The sequence below is a fragment of the Kogia breviceps genome, chromosome 4 (genome assembly GCF_026419965.1).
Source record: "Kogia breviceps isolate mKogBre1 chromosome 4, mKogBre1 haplotype 1, whole genome shotgun sequence".
NCBI classification, from domain to species: Eukaryota; Metazoa; Chordata; class Mammalia; order Artiodactyla; family Physeteridae; genus Kogia; species Kogia breviceps.
This window is the reverse complement of record NC_081313.1, coordinates 127,515,698-127,537,249: the sequence shown is the minus strand read 5'-3', so window position 1 is coordinate 127,537,249 and position 21,552 is coordinate 127,515,698.

Sequence of the window (21,552 nt, the reverse complement as noted above, 5' to 3'; positions counted from 1 at the left end):
GCACTTCTCCACAACCCCTTCAGCATGAATTGTTGGTAGTTTTGTTGCTGATGGTTCTTCTGACTGGTGTGAGCCCATAACTCTGTGGTTGGATTTGAATGCGTCTCATAAAGCCTTGAAATTGAGCTTTCAGGGATGTCCTTTTTTCTTCAAACTGTGTGTGTAGCTTACCTCATCACATTCTTTTCTTGAAGTATGTGCCACCTTTTGAAATATTTTGGCCACTACCTCCCTCAAGACATTTTGAGGGCAGGTTTCATTGACAGCCCTCCAGGACTTGTGCACATGAAGTGACCATTAGCACGGGTTTTCAAGCTGCCGTTGCACGTAACGGCCAGAGGGCTGCAGCATTTCTGCGTTTCCCACTCTGGTAACTAGTGAAGCAGACCTTCCTGCCAGTGGTGTTCCTCGGTTATCAATGACGGTGGGATGTGTCTGGAGAAAACCCCCAAAGCTGATGTCTCCTTACTTATATCTGTTTTTAAAATGGAATTTCTACTTTTCACTGGAGTACTCTTCCATTGTGTCCATGGACCACTGCTCCTTTCTGCATTCCTCTGTGGCTGGGCATTTTCATTGCTTCCAAGTGTTGGCTATGGTAAACATTGCTGGATTGCAGGATTGCCAGCCCGTGTCTTTTTGATTCTCATCCTCTCAGGTGATAGACCCAGCAGTGGCTATGCTTGATTGAACGGTCGCTCAATGTTGACCCTTTCCAGGCAACTCCACTGTGTTTTCCTTAGGGGCTCTTACCACGTCCCACTTAGAACCGAGGGTACGCATTTCTTCACCACCCCGTCAGCATTTCTTGTTTGCAGAAGTTTTGCTGCTGGCCATGCTGAGTCGTGTGACATGATAGGTTTTTGTAACGTGTATTTTTGTGTCTAATAATTCCTAAGGTTCAGCATTTTTCCACGCCTTTTTTTATTCTGTTAAACAAAAACAGAAAAAAAAAAGCCGTGAGTACAATAAACCTCTCGAAATTGTCTTCTTGGAAGGTTGCCCTCTTTGGACTTTTTTGGTCGATTTTCGACCCCAGGATTTTGTTTTGGAGGGCAGGTGTCATTTACAAGCCTGCAATGGGTGTGAATATTGAGTGACCATTAGCACTGACTTTAAAGCTGCTGCTGTGGGAAACGGCCACAAGGCGTCAGCATTGCTACATTCCCACATCTGGTTACTAGGGCAGCAGAGCGTTCTGGAAGTCCTGTTCCCAGGTTGTCAATTAGAATGGAATGTGCCAGGAAAAAACCCCAGAAGTGTATGTCACATTACTTCTTGTTCGCTCTTTTAATTTGTTTAAATCGGGGTAATGATTAGAATACTGTTGGTCCTATATGTACAGAATCTGGTTCATTTGTACGTTTTATATATATATATATATATATATCTTGTACAGATCCTCTTCCCATGTAAATTATTGCAGAGTGTTCTGGTGACCTCCCTTGCTATATGGTCGGTCTGTTTGATATATATATTTAATACGTATTTGTACACATATGGTGACACTAATCTTAATTTATCCATTCCCCCCACCTTTCATTTTACATCAGCTTAGTTTGCTTTCTAAGTCTGTGAGTGTCTTTCTTTGTGGAAATATGTTCATTTGTGTCAGCTGTTAGATAACGCCTATAGGTGATGTCATACGGTATGCCTTTTGCTTTCCGACTTAACTGATGTTCTGTGATGATCTCTAGGCTCATCTCGGGTGCCTCAAAGAGCAGTGTTTCCTTGTTTTCCATGGCTAATAGTCCACTGTGTCCACGGACCAGCTCTTCTTATCCATTCATCTGTTGATGGACATTTGGGTTGCTTCGGTGTCTTGGCTACTGTGAAAACTCGTGGAGTGCAGCTCTTGCAGCCTGTCTTCTCAGGTGAGAGGCTCGGCTGTGGGTGTTCTGGATGGAAGGGTGGCTCAATTTTTAATTGAAAACGCAGCTCCTTTCTGTTCTCATTATTGGCTGTTACAACTAGACATGTCCTCCACAGACAGAGGGAACAGAGTTCTCTAAAACCCCTTCAGCATTTATTGTTTGTAGTCTTTTGGCTGACGGTAGTTAACTTGGGTGAGCTGAAAGCTTTTTGTAGGTTAGAGGAGTCTGATGATTCCTGATGTTGAGCTTTTCTCCATTTTCCTTTTTTTGATAAAGAGTGAGTAAAACTTACCTCTATCATACTATCTCTTTGACACATTTGCCTGCTTTGAATTTTTTTGGCCACGGCCGAGCTCAGGACATTTTTTTTTTTTTTTGAGGGCAGGTGTCTTTTAGAGGCCTGAGTCCTTATGAATGTTAAGTGAACCATAGCTATGCGTTTGAAGCCGCTCTTGCGGGAAACGGCCACAAGGCGGCAGCATTTCTCCATTTCCAACTCTGGGTTTTCCTGCAACAGAGGCTTCCTGGAAATTGTGTTAGTAGGCTGCAAATGAGAGTGCAGTGTGTCAGGGCAAACCCCCAAGAGCTTATATCTCCTTACTTCTTGTGTGTTTTTTAAAATTTAATTGTTATCTAGTATCACAGCCAATTGGATAAAAATGTGGTGTGTGTTCTAGGTGTACTGCATCTGGTTCATCATATGTATGTATCAATCTATTCATCTTTGGATCCTTTCCCGTGTAGGTTATTACAGAGTGTTGAGTCGACCTCTCCTGGTATTCCTTAGGTATTTTGTGATTATATATTTCATATGTATCAGTACATGTCTGTAAACCCCCATATCCAAATTCATACATTCCTTACACCTTTCCACTTGGTTAAGCATAGTTGGTTTTCTGCATCTATGCACGGCCTTCTCTTGGAAATGACTTCATGGGTATCAATGTTGAAGTAACAGCTATAAGTGATGTCATAGGATATTTCTATTTCGGTTTCTTTCGTACTTCCTTTTGGGTGGGTATCTCTAGATCCTTCTACGGTGGTGCCAGCGGCACTGTTGCATGCTCTTCCGTGGCTCATGTTCCATTGTGCACATGGGCCCCCTTCTTCTTGGTGCATTGTTCTGTTGATGGACATTTGGGTTTCTTCCAAGTCTTGGCGATGGTACATGTTGCTGCAGTGCAGGATGGCCAGCCTGTGTCTTTTTGATTTTGGTCTACTCGGGAGATAGGCCCATCAGTGGGCCTACCCGATTACAGGTTAGCTCAATTTTTACCTTTCAGTGCACCTCCACGGTGTTCTCACTACTAGCTGTTCCCAGGTTATGTCCCAGCGGCCGCTAGAGGGCACAGAGTTCTCTAAAACACCTTGAGCATTTATTCTTTGTAGACTCTGTGGCTGATGATCATTCTGACGACGGTGGGTGAACGTTTCTGTCGACTGGATTTGCATGGCTTTATTAATTCCTGATGTTGAGCATTTTTCCATGCCCTTTTATTTATCACAAGAGAAAGAAAGAAAGAGAAGACAAAATGTGCGCAAAATATGCCTCTTGAAATTGTCGTTTTGAAGTGTGCACATCTTTTGAGTTTTTTTCCTCGATTGACGACCCAAGAATCGTTTTTGAGGGCAGGTGTCATTTATAGGCCTGCAATGATTTTGAATATCAAGTGACCATTAGCACTGGGTTTAAAGCTGCTGTTTTGAGAAACGGCCACAAGGCGGCAGCAGGTCTCCTTTACCAAACCTGGTTACTCGGGCAACAGAGCCTCCGTGGAAGTCGTATTCTCGGTTGTCAATTAGAATGGACTGTGCCAGGAAAAAGCCCCTTATGTTTGTGCCTCACGACTGACTTGTTCGTTTTTTAATTCAATGTTTATTGTTTCTCACAGCAAGTTTGATTACAATGTTTTGCTTGTTGTAGGTGTGAAAGATGTGGCTCTTTTACACATAAACACGTATCTAGTCTTCTTTGGATCCTTTTCCCATGTAGCTTATGACACAATGTTGAGTACTCTTCTCTTGGTATTCCGTAGGCCTTTGGTGATTTTGTATTTCACCTGTGTTTGTATCTCTCTCTTAAACCCAATTTCCTAATGTACACAATTCTCACACCTGTCCATGGGTGAACCATAAATCTGTTTATTGCATCTGTGATTGCCTTTCTCTGTGGAAATATCTTCAGTGATATCAATTTTCAGGGAACACCTATAAGTGATATCGTAGGCTATGTATCTTTCGCTCTGTGACTTACTGCAAGGTGCGTGATGAACTCTAGCCTCACCGATGGTGCTGTTGATGGCATTGTTTCCTTTTGTTCCTTGGCTAATATTCCATCTGCTCAGGTCCCTGTTCTTCTTTGTCCACTCATCTGTTGATGGACTTTCTGCTTGCTTCCATGTCCTGGCTATTGTAATACTCCTGCAATGCAGATTTGCCTGCCTGTGTCTTTCCACTTCTGTCTTCGTTCTTAGGTTATAGGCCCAGGAGTGGGCCTGCTGGATCATATCGTAACTCAGTGTTTACCTTGTAAAGGCACCTCCATTCTGTTCCCATTAGTGCCTCTTACCAGGTGAAGTCCTGTGGCGAGCATTGCCCTCTGAGGAAGGCGCCACTAAGACCCTCCTAAGCCTCAGGGCCCGACTGTACTCTCCTTGGTATGCATCCTGGACTTTATGGTATGAACATACAAAAGGAGATGGTCTTTGGCCAAATCGCTCCAGGGACCTGCTCAGTTACTGGGAGTCCCTGGTTGTTCCCTAAAGCTAGGAAAAGCAACCCTGGAGGGGAAATTGGTGCCTTTGAGGGAGAAGCCGAGCAGCCAACCAACCAGCTGATGCTGATAAGGTGTGACTAAGCCGAGAAGCCAACCAACCAGCTGATGCCGATAAGGCGTGACGAAGCAAATTCCCTGCTTTAGGGGTATATATACGGCTATGCTTTGTTATTAAACTTGCCTTGCAAGCGTCAGTTGCTTGTGCCCTTCTGATCCCATACCTTGGTGCGTTCAGTTCCCTACCCCCTCTCGTCGGTTGTTGCTACACTTTGAGGACCCGCCGCGGCTGGCGGCAAAGTCCCACTTAACCTAGAGGGTATGCACTTCTCCACAACCCCTTCAGCATGAATTGTTGGTAGTCTTGTTGCTGATGGTTCTTCTGACTGGTGTGAGCCGATACCTCTGTGGTTGGATTTGCATGCGTCTCATAAAGCCTTGAAATTGAGCTTTCAGGGATGCCCTTTTTTTCTTCAAACTGTGTGTGTAGCTTACCTCATCACATTCTTTTCTTGAACTATGTGCCGCCTTTTGAAATATTTTGGCCACTACCTCCCTCAAGACATTTTGAGGGCAGGTTTCATTGACAGCCCTCCAGGACTTGTGCACACGAAGTGACCATTCGCACGGGTTTTCAAGCTGCCGTTGCAGGTAACGGCCACAGGGCTGCAGCATTTCTGCGTTTCCCACTCTGGTAACTAGTGAAACAGGCCTTCCTGCCAGTGGTGTTCCTTGGTTATCAATGACGGTGGGATGTGTCTGGAGAAACCCCCCAAAGCTGATGTCTCCTTACTTATATCTGTTTTTAAAATGGAATTTCTACTTTTCACTGGAGTACTCTTCCATTGTGTCCATGGACCACTGCTCCTTTCTGCATTCCTCTGTGGCTGGGCATTTTCATTGCTTCCAAGTGTTGGCTATGGTAAACATTGCTGGATTGCAGGATTGCCAGCCCGTGTCTTTTTTGATTCTCATCCTCTCAGGTGATAGACCCAGCAGTGGCTATGCTTGATTGAACGGTCGCTCAATGTTGACCCTTTCCAGGCAACTCCACTGTGTTTTCCTTAGGGGCTCTTACCACGTCCCACTTAGAACCGAGGGTACGCATTTCTTCACCACCCCGTCAGCATTTCTTGTTTGCAGAAGTTTTGCTGCTGGCCATGCTGAGTCGTGTGACATGATAGGTTTTTGTAACGTGTATTTTCGTGTCTAATAATTCCTAAGGTTCAGCATTTTTCCACGCCTTTTTTTTATTCTGTTAAACAAAAACAGAAAAAAAAACCCCGTGAGTACAATAAACCTCTCGAAATTGTCTTCTTGGAAGGTTGCCCTCTTTGGACTTTTTTGGTCGATTTTCGACCCCAGGATTTTGTTTTGGAGGGCAGGTGTCATTTACAAGCCTGCAATGGGTGTGAATATTGAGTGACCATTAGCACTGACTTTAAAGCTGCTGCTGTGGGAAACGGCCACAAGGCGTCAGCATTGCTACATTCCCACATCTGGTTACTAGGGCAGCAGAGCGTTCTGGAAGTCCTGTTCCCAGGTTGTCAATTAGAATGGAATGTGCCAGGAAAAAACCCCAGAAGTGTATGTCACATTACTTCTTGTTCGCTCTTTTAATTTGATTAAATCGGGGTAATGATTAGAATACTGTTGGTCCTATATGTACAGAATCTGGTTCATTTGTACGTTTTATATATATATATATATATATTCTTGTACAGATCCTCTTCCCATGTAAATTATTGCAGAGTGTTCTGGTGACCTCCCTTGCTATATGGTCGGTCTGTTTGATATATATATTTAATACGTATTTGTACACATATGGTGACACTAATCTTAATTTATCCATTCCCCCCACCTTTCATTTTACATCAGCTTAGTTTGCTTTCTAAGTCTGTGAGTGTCTTTCTTTGTGGAAATATGTTCATTTGTGTCAGCTGTTAGATAACGCCTATAGGTGATGTCATACGGTATGCCTTTTGCTTTCCGACTTAACTGATGTTCTGTGATGATCTCTAGGCTCATCTCGGGTGCCTCAAAGAGCAGTGTTTCCTTGTTTTCCATGGCTAATAGTCCACTGTGTCCACGGACCAGCTCTTCTTATCCATTCATCTGTTGATGGACATTTGGGTTGCTTCGGTGTCTTGGCTACTGTGAAAACTCGTGGAGTGCAGCTCTTGCAGCCTGTCTTCTCAGGTGAGAGGCTCGGCTGTGGGTGTTCTGGATGGAAGGGTGGCTCAATTTTTAATTGAAAACGCAGCTCCTTTCTGTTCTCATTATTGGCTGTTACAACTAGACATGTCCTCCACAGACAGAGGGAACAGAGTTCTCTAAAACCCCTTCAGCATTTATTGTTTGTAGTCTTTTGGCTGACGGTAGTTAACTTGGGTGAGCTGAAAGCTTTTTGTAGGTTAGAGGAGTCTGATGATTCCTGATGTTGAGCTTTTCTCCATTTTCCTTTTTTTGATAAAGAGTGAGTAAAACTTACCTCTATCATACTATCTCTTTGACACATTTGCCTGCTTTGAATTTTTTTGGCCACGGCCGAGCTCAGGACATTTTTTTTTTTTTTGAGGGCAGGTGTCTTTTAGAGGCCTGAGTCCTTATGAATGTTAAGTGAACCATAGCTATGCGTTTGAAGCCGCTCTTGCGGGAAACGGCCACAAGGCGGCAGCATTTCTCCATTTCCAACTCTGGGTTTTCCTGCAACAGAGGCTTCCTGGAAATTGTGTTAGTAGGCTGCAAATGAGAGTGCAGTGTGTCAGGGCAAACCCCCAAGAGCTTATATCTCCTTACTTCTTGTGTGTTTTTTAAAATTTAATTGTTATCTAGTATCACAGCCAATTGGATAAAAATGTGGTGTGTGTTCTAGGTGTACTGCTTCTGGTTCATCATATGTATGTATCAATCTATTCATCTTTGGATCCTTTCCCGTGTAGGTTATTACAGAGTGTTGAGTCGACCTCTCCTGGTATTCCTTAGGTATTTTGTGATTATATATTTCATATGTATCAGTACATGTCTGTAAACCCCCATATCCAAATTCATACATTCCTTACACCTTTCCACTTGGTTAAGCATAGTTGGTTTTCTGCATCTATGCACGGCCTTCTCTTGGAAATGACTTCATGGGTATCAATGTTGAAGTAACAGCTATAAGTGATGTCATAGGATATTTCTATTTCGGTTTCTTTCGTACTTCCTTTTGGGTGGGTATCTCTAGATCCTTCTACGGTGGTGCCAGCGGCACTGTTGCATGCTCTTCCGTGGCTCATGTTCCATTGTGCACATGGGCCCCCTTCTTCTTGGTGCATTGTTCTGTTGATGGACATTTGGGTTTCTTCCAAGTCTTGGCGATGGTACATGTTGCTGCAGTGCAGGATGGCCAGCCTGTGTCTTTTTGATTTTGGTCTACTCGGGAGATAGGCCCATCAGTGGGCCTACCCGATTACAGGTTAGCTCAATTTTTACCTTTCAGTGCACCTCCACGGTGTTCTCACTACTAGCTGTTCCCAGGTTATGTCCCAGCGGCCGCTAGAGGGCACAGAGTTCTCTAAAACACCTTGAGCATTTATTCTTTGTAGACTCTGTGGCTGATGATCATTCTGACGACGGTGGGTGAACGTTTCTGTCGACTGGATTTGCATGGCTTTATTAATTCCTGATGTTGAGCATTTTTCCATGCCCTTTTATTTATCACAAGAGAAAGAAAGAAAGAGAAGACAAAATGTGCGCAAAATATGCCTCTTGAAATTGTCGTTTTGAAGTGTGCACATCTTTTGAGTTTTTTTCCTCGATTGACGACCCAAGAATCGTTTTTGAGGGCAGGTGTCATTTATAGGCCTGCAATGATTTTGAATATCAAGTGACCATTAGCACTGGGTTTAAAGCTGCTGTTTTGAGAAACGGCCACAAGGCGGCAGCAGGTCTCCTTTACCAAACCTGGTTACTCGGGCAACAGAGCCTCCGTGGAAGTCGTATTCTCGGTTGTCAATTAGAATGGACTGTGCCAGGAAAAAGCCCCTTATGTTTGTGCCTCATGACTGACTTGTTCGATTTTTAATTCAATGTTTATTGTTTCTCACAGCAAGTTTGATTACAATGTTTTGCTTGTTGTAGGTGTGAAAGATGTGGCTCTTTTACACATAAACACGTATCTAGTCTTCTTTGGATCCTTTTCCCATGTAGCTTATGACACAATGTTGAGTACTCTTCTCTTGGTATTCCGTAGGCCTTTGGTGATTTTGTATTTCATCTGTGTTTGTATCTCTCTCTCAAACCCAATTACCTAATGTACACAATTCTCACACCTGTCCATGGGTGAACCATAAATCTGTTTATTGCATCTGTGATTGCCTTTCTCTGTGGAAATATCTTCAGTGATATCAATTTTTAGGGAACACCTATAAGTGATATTGTAGGCTATGTATCTTTCGCTCTGTGACTTACTGCAAGGTGCGTGATGAACTCTAGCCTCACCGATGGTGCTGTTGATGGCATTGTTTCCTTTTGTTCCTTGGCTAATATTCCATCTGTTCAGGTCCCTGTCCTTCTTTGTCCACTCATCTGTTGATGGACTTTCTGCTTGCTTCCATGTCCTGGCTATTGTAATACTCCTGCAATGCAGATTTGCCTGCCTGTGTCTTTCCACTTCTGTCTTCTTTCTTAGGTTATAGGCCCACGAGTGGGCCTGCTGGATCATATCGTAACTCAGTGTTTACCTTGTAAAGGCACCTCCATTCTGTTCCCATTAGTGCCTCTTACCAGGTGAAGTCCTGTGGCGAGAATTGCCCTCTGAGCAAGGCGCCACTAAGACCCTCCTAAGCCTCAGGGCCCGACTGTACTCTCCTTGGTATGCATCCTGGACTTTATGGTATGAACATACAAAAGGAGATGGCCTTTGGCCAAATCGCTCCAGGGACCTGCTCAGTTACTGGGAGTCCCTGGTTGTTCCCTAAAGCTAGGAAAAGCAACCCTGGAGGGGAAATTGGTACCTTTGAGGGAGAAGCCGAGCAGCCAACCAAACAGCTGATGCTGATAAGGTGTGACTAAGCCGAGAAGCCAACCTACCAGCTGATGCCGATAAGGCGTGACGAAGCAAAGTCCCTGCTTTAGGGGTATATATACGGCTAGGCTTTGTTATTAAACTTGCCTTGCAAGCGTCAGTTGCTTGTGCCCTTCTGATCCCATACGTTGGTGCGTTCAGTTCCCTACCCCCTCTCGTCGGTTGTTGCTACACTTTGAGGACCCGCCGCGGCTGGCGGCAAAGTCCCACTTAACCTAGAGGGTATGTATGCACTTCTCCACAACCCCTTCAGCATGAATTGTTGGTAGTTTTGTTGCTGATGGTTCTTCTGACTGGTGTGAGCCCATAACTCTGTGGTTGGATTTGAATGCGTCTCATAAAGCCTTGAAATTGAGCTTTCAGGGATGTCCTTTTTTCTTCAAACTGTGTGTGTAGCTTACCTCATCACATTCTTTTCTTGAAGTATGTGCCGCCTTTTGAAATATTTTGGCCACTACCTCCCTCAAGACATTTTGAGGGCAGGTTTCATTGACAGCCCTCCAGGACTTGTGCACATGAAGTGACCATTAGCACGGGTTTTCAAGCTGCCGTTGCACGTAACGGCCAGAGGGCTGCAGCATTTCTGCGTTTCCCACTCTGGTAACTAGTGAAGCAGACCTTCCTGCCAGTGGTGTTCCTCGGTTATCAATGACGGTGGGATGTGTCTGGAGAAAACCCCCAAAGCTGATGTCTCCTTACTTATATCTGTTTTTAAAATGGAATTTCTACTTTTCACTGGAGTACTCTTCCATTGTGTCCATGGACCACTGCTCCTTTCTGCATTCCTCTGTGGCTGGGCATTTTCATTGCTTCCAAGTGTTGGCTATGGTAAACATTGCTGGATTGCAGGATTGCCAGCCCGTGTCTTTTTGATTCTCATCCTCTCAGGTGATAGACCCAGCAGTGGCTATGCTTGATTGAACGGTCGCTCAATGTTGACCCTTTCCAGGCAACTCCACTGTGTTTTCCTTAGGGGCTCTTACCACGTCCCACTTAGAACCGAGGGTACGCATTTCTTCACCACCCCGTCAGCATTTCTTGTTTGCAGAAGTTTTGCTGCTGGCCATGCTGAGTCGTGTGACATGATAGGTTTTTGTAACGTGTATTTTTGTGTCTAATAATTCCTAAGGTTCAGCATTTTTCCACGCCTTTTTTTATTCTGTTAAACAAAAACAGAAAAAAAAAAGCCGTGAGTACAATAAACCTCTCGAAATTGTCTTCTTGGAAGGTTGCCCTCTTTGGACTTTTTTGGTCGATTTTCGACCCCAGGATTTTGTTTTGGAGGGCAGGTGTCATTTACAAGCCTGCAATGGGTGTGAATATTGAGTGACCATTAGCACTGACTTTAAAGCTGCTGCTGTGGGAAACGGCCACAAGGCGTCAGCATTGCTACATTCCCACATCTGGTTACTAGGGCAGCAGAGCGTTCTGGAAGTCCTGTTCCCAGGTTGTCAATTAGAATGGAATGTGCCAGGAAAAAACCCCAGAAGTGTATGTCACATTACTTCTTGTTCGCTCTTTTAATTTGTTTAAATCGGGGTAATGATTAGAATACTGTTGGTCCTATATGTACAGAATCTGGTTCATTTGTACGTTTTATATATATATATATATATATATTCTTGTACAGATCCTCTTCCCATGTAAATTATTGCAGAGTGTTCTGGTGACCTCCCTTGCTATATGGTCGGTCTGTTTGATATATATATTTAATACGTATTTGTACACATATGGTGACACTAATCTTAATTTATCCATTCCCCCCACCTTTCATTTTACATCAGCTTAGTTTGCTTTCTAAGTCTGTGAGTGTCTTTCTTTGTGGAAATATGTTCATTTGTGTCAGCTGTTAGATAACGCCTATAGGTGATGTCATACGGTATGCCTTTTGCTTTCCGACTTAACTGATGTTCTGTGATGATCTCTAGGCTCATCTCGGGTGCCTCAAAGAGCAGTGTTTCCTTGTTTTCCATGGCTAATAGTCCACTGTGTCCACGGACCAGCTCTTCTTATCCATTCATCTGTTGATGGACATTTGGGTTGCTTCGGTGTCTTGGCTACTGTGAAAACTCGTGGAGTGCAGCTCTTGCAGCCTGTCTTCTCAGGTGAGAGGCTCGGCTGTGGGTGTTCTGGATGGAAGGGTGGCTCAATTTTTAATTGAAAACGCAGCTCCTTTCTGTTCTCATTATTGGCTGTTACAACTAGACATGTCCTCCACAGACAGAGGGAACAGAGTTCTCTAAAACCCCTTCAGCATTTATTGTTTGTAGTCTTTTGGCTGACGGTAGTTAACTTGGGTGAGCTGAAAGCTTTTTGTAGGTTAGAGGAGTCTGATGATTCCTGATGTTGAGCTTTTCTCCATTTTCCTTTTTTTGATAAAGAGTGAGTAAAACTTACCTCTATCATACTATCTCTTTGACACATTTGCCTGCTTTGAATTTTTTTGGCCACGGCCGAGCTCAGGACATTTTTTTTTTTTTGAGGGCAGGTGTCTTTTAGAGGCCTGAGTCCTTATGAATGTTAAGTGAACCATAGCTATGCGTTTGAAGCCGCTCTTGCGGGAAACGGCCACAAGGCGGCAGCATTTCTCCATTTCCAACTCTGGGTTTTCCTGCAACAGAGGCTTCCTGGAAATTGTGTTAGTAGGCTGCAAATGAGAGTGCAGTGTGTCAGGGCAAACCCCCAAGAGCTTATATCTCCTTACTTCTTGTGTGTTTTTTAAAATTTAATTGTTATCTAGTATCACAGCCAATTGGATAAAAATGTGGTGTGTGTTCTAGGTGTACTGCTTCTGGTTCATCATATGTATGTATCAATCTATTCATCTTTGGATCCTTTCCCGTGTAGGTTATTACAGAGTGTTGAGTCGACCTCTCCTGGTATTCCTTAGGTATTTTGTGATTATATATTTCATATGTATCAGTACATGTCTGTAAACCCCCATATCCAAATTCATACATTCCTTACACCTTTCCACTTGGTTAAGCATAGTTGGTTTTCTGCATCTATGCACGGCCTTCTCTTGGAAATGACTTCATGGGTATCAATGTTGAAGTAACAGCTATAAGTGATGTCATAGGATATTTCTATTTCGGTTTCTTTCGTACTTCCTTTTGGGTGGGTATCTCTAGATCCTTCTACGGTGGTGCCAGCGGCACTGTTGCATGCTCTTCCGTGGCTCATGTTCCATTGTGCACATGGGCCCCCTTCTTCTTGGTGCATTGTTCTGTTGATGGACATTTGGGTTTCTTCCAAGTCTTGGCGATGGTACATGTTGCTGCAGTGCAGGATGGCCAGCCTGTGTCTTTTTGATTTTGGTCTACTCGGGAGATAGGCCCATCAGTGGGCCTACCCGATTACAGGTTAGCTCAATTTTTACCTTTCAGTGCACCTCCACGGTGTTCTCACTACTAGCTGTTCCCAGGTTATGTCCCAGCGGCCGCTAGAGGGCACAGAGTTCTCTAAAACACCTTGAGCATTTATTCTTTGTAGACTCTGTGGCTGATGATCATTCTGACGACGGTGGGTGAACGTTTCTGTCGACTGGATTTGCATGGCTTTATTAATTCCTGATGTTGAGCATTTTTCCATGCCCTTTTATTTATCACAAGAGAAAGAAAGAAAGAGAAGACAAAATGTGCGCAAAATATGCCTCTTGAAATTGTCGTTTTGAAGTGTGCACATCTTTTGAGTTTTTTTCCTCGATTGACGACCCAAGAATCGTTTTTGAGGGCAGGTGTCATTTATAGGCCTGCAATGATTTTGAATATCAAGTGACCATTAGCACTGGGTTTAAAGCTGCTGTTTTGAGAAACGGCCACAAGGCGGCAGCAGGTCTCCTTTACCAAACCTGGTTACTCGGGCAACAGAGCCTCCGTGGAAGTCGTATTCTCGGTTGTCAATTAGAATGGACTGTGCCAGGAAAAAGCCCCTTATGTTTGTGCCTCACGACTGACTTGTTCGTTTTTTAATTCAATGTTTATTGTTTCTCACAGCAAGTTTGATTACAATGTTTTGCTTGTTGTAGGTGTGAAAGATGTGGCTCTTTTACACATAAACACGTATCTAGTCTTCTTTGGATCCTTTTCCCATGTAGCTTATGACACAATGTTGAGTACTCTTCTCTTGGTATTCCGTAGGCCTTTGGTGATTTTGTATTTCACCTGTGTTTGTATCTCTCTCTTAAACCCAATTTCCTAATGTACACAATTCTCACACCTGTCCATGGGTGAACCATAAATCTGTTTATTGCATCTGTGATTGCCTTTCTCTGTGGAAATATCTTCAGTGATATCAATTTTCAGGGAACACCTATAAGTGATATCGTAGGCTATGTATCTTTCGCTCTGTGACTTACTGCAAGGTGCGTGATGAACTCTAGCCTCACCGATGGTGCTGTTGATGGCATTGTTTCCTTTTGTTCCTTGGCTAATATTCCATCTGCTCAGGTCCCTGTTCTTCTTTGTCCACTCATCTGTTGATGGACTTTCTGCTTGCTTCCATGTCCTGGCTATTGTAATACTCCTGCAATGCAGATTTGCCTGCCTGTGTCTTTCCACTTCTGTCTTCGTTCTTAGGTTATAGGCCCAGGAGTGGGCCTGCTGGATCATATCGTAACTCAGTGTTTACCTTGTAAAGGCACCTCCATTCTGTTCCCATTAGTGCCTCTTACCAGGTGAAGTCCTGTGGCGAGCATTGCCCTCTGAGGAAGGCGCCACTAAGACCCTCCTAAGCCTCAGGGCCCGACTGTACTCTCCTTGGTATGCATCCTGGACTTTATGGTATGAACATACAAAAGGAGATGGTCTTTGGCCAAATCGCTCCAGGGACCTGCTCAGTTACTGGGAGTCCCTGGTTGTTCCCTAAAGCTAGGAAAAGCAACCCTGGAGGGGAAATTGGTGCCTTTGAGGGAGAAGCCGAGCAGCCAACCAACCAGCTGATGCTGATAAGGTGTGACTAAGCCGAGAATCCAACCAACCAGCTGATGCCGATAAGGCGTGACGAAGCAAATTCCCTGCTTTAGGGGTATATATACGGCTATGCTTTGTTATTAAACTTGCCTTGCAAGCGTCAGTTGCTTGTGCCCTTCTGATCCCATACCTTGGTGCGTTCAGTTCCCTACCCCCTCTCGTCGGTTGTTGCTACACTTTGAGGACCCGCCGCGGCTGGCGGCAAAGTCCCACTTAACCTAGAGGGTATGCACTTCTCCACAACCCCTTCAGCATGAATTGTTGGTAGTCTTGTTGCTGATGGTTCTTCTGACTGGTGTGAGCCGATACCTCTGTGGTTGGATTTGCATGCGTCTCATAAAGCCTTGAAATTGAGCTTTCAGGGATGCCCTTTTTTTCTTCAAACTGTGTGTGTAGCTTACCTCATCACATTCTTTTCTTGAACTATGTGCCGCCTTTTGAAATATTTTGGCCACTACCTCCCTCAAGACATTTTGAGGGCAGGTTTCATTGACAGCCCTCCAGGACTTGTGCACACGAAGTGACCATTCGCACGGGTTTTCAAGCTGCCGTTGCAGGTAACGGCCACAGGGCTGCAGCATTTCTGCGTTTCCCACTCTGGTAACTAGTGAAACAGGCCTTCCTGCCAGTGGTGTTCCTTGGTTATCAATGACGGTGGGATGTGTCTGGAGAAACCCCCCAAAGCTGATGTCTCCTTACTTATATCTGTTTTTAAAATGGAATTTCTACTTTTCACTGGAGTACTCTTCCATTGTGTCCATGGACCACTGCTCCTTTCTGCATTCCTCTGTGGCTGGGCATTTTCATTTCTTCCAAGTGTTGGCTATGGTAAACATTGCTGGATTGCAGGATTGCCAGCCCGTGTCTTTTTTGATTCTCATCCTCTCAGGTGATAGACCCAGCAGTGGCTATGCTTGATTGAACGGTCGCTCAATGTTGACCCTTTCCAGGCAACTCCACTGTGTTTTCCTTAGGGGCTCTTACCACGTCCCACTTAGAACCGAGGGTACGCATTTCTTCACCACCCCGTCAGCATTTCTTGTTTGCAGAAGTTTTGCTGCTGGCCATGCTGAGTCGTGTGACATGATAGGTTTTTGTAACGTGTATTTTCGTGTCTAATAATTCCTAAGGTTCAGCATTTTTCCACGCCTTTTTTTTATTCTGTTAAACAAAAACAGAAAAAAAAACCCCGTGAGTACAATAAACCTCTCGAAATTGTCTTCTTGGAAGGTTGCCCTCTTTGGACTTTTTTGGTCGATTTTCGACCCCAGGATTTTGTTTTGGAGGGCAGGTGTCATTTACAAGCCTGCAATGGGTGTGAATATTGAGTGACCATTAGCACTGACTTTAAAGCTGCTGCTGTGGGAAACGGCCACAAGGCGTCAGCATTGCTACATTCCCACATCTGGTTACTAGGGCAGCAGAGCGTTCTGGAAGTCCTGTTCCCAGGTTGTCAATTAGAATGGAATGTGCCAGGAAAAAACCCCAGAAGTGTATGTCACATTACTTCTTGTTCGCTCTTTTAATTTGATTAAATCGGGGTAATGATTAGAATACTGTTGGTCCTATATGTACAGAATCTGGTTCATTTGTACGTTTTATATATATATATATATATTCTTGTACAGATCCTCTTCCCATGTAAATTATTGCAGAGTGTTCTGGTGACCTCCCTTGCTATATGGTCGGTCTGTTTGATATATATATTTAATACGTATTTGTACACATATGGTGACACTAATCTTAATTTATCCATTCCCCCCACCTTTCATTTTACATCAGCTTAGTTTGCTTTCTAAGTCTGTGAGTGTCTTTCTTTGTGGAAATATGTTCATTTGTGTCAGCTGTTAGATAACGCCTATAGGTGATGTCATACGGTATGCCTTTTGCTTTCCGACTTAACTGATGTTCTGTGATGATCTCTAGGCTCATCTCGGGTGCCTCAAAGAGCAGTGTTTCCTTGTTTTCCATGGCTAATAGTCCACTGTGTCCACGGACCAGCTCTTCTTATCCATTCATCTGTTGATGGACATTTGGGTTGCTTCGGTGTCTTGGCTACTGTGAAAACTCGTGGAGTGCAGCTCTTGCAGCCTGTCTTCTCAGGTGAGAGGCTCAGCTGTGGGTGTTCTGGATGGAAGGGTGGCTCAATTTTTAATTGAAAACGCAGCTCCTTTCTGTTCTCATTATTGGCTGTTACAACTAGACATGTCCTCCACAGACAGAGGGAACAGAGTTCTCTAAAACCCCTTCAGCATTTATTGTTTGTAGTCTTTTGGCTGACGGTAGTTAACTTGGGTGAGCTGAAAGCTTTTTGTAGGTTAGAGGAGTCTGATGATTCCTGATGTTGAGCTTTTCTCCATTTTCCTTTTTTTGATAAAGAGTGAGTAAAACTTACCTCTATCATACTATCTCTTTGACACATTTGCCTGCTTTGAATTTTTTTGGCCACGGCCGAGCTCAGGACATTTTTTTTTTTTTTGAGGGCAGGTGTCTTTTAGAGGCCTGAGTCCTTATGAATGTTAAGTGAACCATAGCTATGCGTTTGAAGCCGCTCTTGCGGGAAACGGCCACAAGGCGGCAGCATTTCTCCATTTCCAACTCTGGGTTTTCCTGCAACAGAGGCTTCCTGGAAATTGTGTTAGTAGGCTGCAAATGAGAGTGCAGTGTGTCAGGGCAAACCCCCAAGAGCTTATATCTCCTTACTTCTTGTGTGTTTTTTAAAATTTAATTGTTATCTAGTATCACAGCCAATTGGATAAAAATGTGGTGTGTGTTCTAGGTGTACTGCTTCTGGTTCATCATATGTATGTATCAATCTATTCATCTTTGGATCCTTTCCCGTGTAGGTTATTACAGAGTGTTGAGTCGACCTCTCCTGGTATTCCTTAGGTATTTTGTGATTATATATTTCATATGTATCAGTACATGTCTGTAAACCCCCATATCCAAATTCATACATTCCTTACACCTTTCCACTTGGTTAAGCATAGTTGGTTTTCTGCATCTATGCACGGCCTTCTCTTGGAAATGACTTCATGGGTATCAATGTTGAAGTAACAGCTATAAGTGATGTCATAGGATATTTCTATTTCGGTTTCTTTCGTACTTCCTTTTGGGTGGGTATCTCTAGATCCTTCTACGGTGGTGCCAGCGGCACTGTTGCATGCTCTTCCGTGGCTCATGTTCCATTGTGCACATGGGCCCCCTTCTTCTTGGTGCATTGTTCTGTTGATGGACATTTGGGTTTCTTCCAAGTCTTGGCGATGGTACATGTTGCTGCAGTGCAGGATGGCCAGCCTGTGTCTTTTTGATTTTGGTCTACTCGGGAGATAGGCCCATCAGTGGGCCTACCCGATTACAGGTTAGCTCAATTTTTACCTTTCAGTGCACCTCCACGGTGTTCTCACTACTAGCTGTTCCCAGGTTATGTCCCAGCGGCCGCTAGAGGGCACAGAGTTCTCTAAAACACCTTGAGCATTTATTCTTTGTAGACTCTGTGGCTGATGATCATTCTGACGACGGTGGGTGAACGTTTCTGTCGACTGGATTTGCATGGCTTTATTAATTCCTGATGTTGAGCATTTTTCCATGCCCTTTTATTTATCACAAGAGAAAGAAAGAAAGAGAAGACAAAATGTGCGCAAAATATGCCTCTTGAAATTGTCGTTTTGAAGTGTGCACATCTTTTGAGTTTTTTTCCTCGATTGACGACCCAAGAATCGTTTTTGAGGGCAGGTGTCATTTATAGGCCTGCAATGATTTTGAATATCAAGTGACCATTAGCACTGGGTTTAAAGCTGCTGTTTTGAGAAACGGCCACAAGGCGGCAGCAGGTCTCCTTTACCAAACCTGGTTACTCGGGCAACAGAGCCTCCGTGGAAGTCGTATTCTCGGTTGTCAATTAGAATGGACTGTGCCAGGAAAAAGCCCCTTATGTTTGTGCCTCATGACTGACTTGTTCGTTTTTTAATTCAATGTTTATTGTTTCTCACAGCAAGTTTGATTACAATGTTTTGCTTGTTGTAGGTGTGAAAGATGTGGCTCTTTTACACATAAACACGTATCTAGTCTTCTTTGGATCCTTTTCCCATGTAGCTTATGACACAATGTTGAGTACTCTTCTCTTGGTATTCCGTAGGCCTTTGGTGATTTTGTATTTCATCTGTGTTTGTATCTCTCTCTCAAACCCAATTACCTAATGTACACAATTCTCACACCTGTCCATGGGTGAACCATAAATCTGTTTATTGCATCTGTGATTGCCTTTCTCTGTGGAAATATCTTCAGTGATATCAATTTTTAGGGAACACCTATAAGTGATATTGTAGGCTATGTATCTTTCGCTCTGTGACTTACTGCAAGGTGCGTGATGAACTCTAGCCTCACCGATGGTGCTGTTGATGGCATTGTTTCCTTTTGTTCCTTGGCTAATATTCCATCTGTTCAGGTCCCTGTCCTTCTTTGTCCACTCATCTGTTGATGGACTTTCTGCTTGCTTCCATGTCCTGGCTATTGTAATACTCCTGCAATGCAGATTTGCCTGCCTGTGTCTTTCCACTTCTGTCTTCTTTCTTAGGTTATAGGCCCACGAGTGGGCCTGCTGGATCATATCGTAACTCAGTGTTTACCTTGTAAAGGCACCTCCATTCTGTTCCCATTAGTGCCTCTTACCAGGTGAAGTCCTGTGGCGAGCATTGCCCTCTGAGCAAGGCGCCACTAAGACCCTCCTAAGCCTCAGGGCCCGACTGTACTCTCCTTGGTATGCATCCTGGACTTTATGGTATGAACATACAAAAGGAGATGGCCTTTGGCCAAATCGCTCCAGGGACCTGCTCAGTTACTGGGAGTCCCTGGTTGTTCCCTAAAGCTAGGAAAAGCAACCCTGGAGGGGAAATTGGTACCTTTGAGGGAGAAGCCGAGCAGCCAACCAAACAGCTGATGCTGATAAGGTGTGACTAAGCCGAGAAGCCAACCTACCAGCTGATGCCGATAAGGCGTGACGAAGCAAAGTCCCTGCTTTAGGGGTATATATACGGCTAGGCTTTGTTATTAAACTTGCCTTGCAAGCGTCAGTTGCTTGTGCCCTTCTGATCCCATACGTTGGTGCGTTCAGTTCCCTACCCCCTCTCGTCGGTTGTTGCTACACTTTGAGGACCCGCCGCGGCTGGCGGCAAAGTCCCACTTAACCTAGAGGGTATGTATGCACTTCTCCACAACCCCTTCAGCATGAATTGTTGGTAGTTTTGTTGCTGATGGTTCTTCTGACTGGTGTGAGCCCATAACTCTGTGGTTGGATTTGAATGCGTCTCATAAAGCCTTGAAATTGAGCTTTCAGGGATGTCCTTTTTTCTTCAAACTGTGTGTGTAGCTTACCTCATCACATTCTTTTCTTGAAGTATGTGCCACCTTTTGAAATATTTTGGCCACTACCTCCCTCAAGACATTTTGAGGGCAGGTTTCATTGACAGCCCTCCAGGACTTGTGCACATGAAGTGACCATTAGCACGGGTTTTCAAGCTGCCGTTGCACGTAACGGCCAGAGGGCTGCAGCATTTCTGCGTTTCCCACTCTGGTAACTAGTGAAGCAGACCTTCCTGCCAGTGGTGTTCCTCGGTTATCAATGACGGTGGGATGTGTCTGGAGAAAACCCCCAAAGCTGATGTCTCCTTACTTATATCTGTTTTTAAAATGGAATTTCTACTTTTCACTGGAGTACTCTTCCATTGTGTCCATGGACCACTGCTCCTTTCTGCATTCCTCTGTGGCTGGGCATTTTCATTGCTTCCAAGTGTTGGCTATGGTAAACATTGCTGGATTGCAGGATTGCCAGCCCGTGTCTTTTTGATTCTCATCCTCTCAGGTGATAGACCCAGCAGTGGCTATGCTTGATTGAACGGTCGCTCAATGTTGACCCTTTCCAGGCAACTCCACTGTGTTTTCCTTAGGGGCTCTTACCACGTCCCACTTAGAACCGAGGGTACGCATTTCTTCACCACCCCGTCAGCATTTCTTGTTTGCAGAAGTTTTGCTGCTGGCCATGCTGAGTCGTGTGACATGATAGGTTTTTGTAACGTGTATTTTTGTGTCTAATAATTCCTAAGGTTCAGCATTTTTCCACGCCTTTTTTTATTCTGTTAAACAAAAACAGAAAAAAAAAAGCCGTGAGTACAATAAACCTCTCGAAATTGTCTTCTTGGAAGGTTGCCCTCTTTGGACTTTTTTGGTCGATTTTCGACCCCAGGATTTTGTTTTGGAGGGCAGGTGTCATTTACAAGCCTGCAATGGGTGTGAATATTGAGTGACCATTAGCACTGACTTTAAAGCTGCTGCTGTGGGAAACGGCCACAAGGCGTCAGCATTGCTACATTCCCACATCTGGTTACTAGGGCAGCAGAGCGTTCTGGAAGTCCTGTTCCCAGGTTGTCAATTAGAATGGAATGTGCCAGGAAAAAACCCCAGAAGTGTATGTCACATTACTTCTTGTTCGCTCTTTTAATTTGTTTAAATCGGGGTAATGATTAGAATACTGTTGGTCCTATATGTACAGAATCTGGTTCATTTGTACGTTTTATATATATATATATATATATATTCTTGTACAGATCCTCTTCCCATGTAAATTATTGCAGAGTGTTCTGGTGACCTCCCTTGCTATATGGTCGGTCTGTTTGATATATATATTTAATACGTATTTGTACACATATGGTGACACTAATCTTAATTTATCCATTCCCCCCACCTTTCATTTTACATCAGCTTAGTTTGCTTTCTAAGTCTGTGAGTGTCTTTCTTTGTGGAAATATGTTCATTTGTGTCAGCTGTTAGATAACGCCTATAGGTGATGTCATACGGTATGCCTTTTGCTTT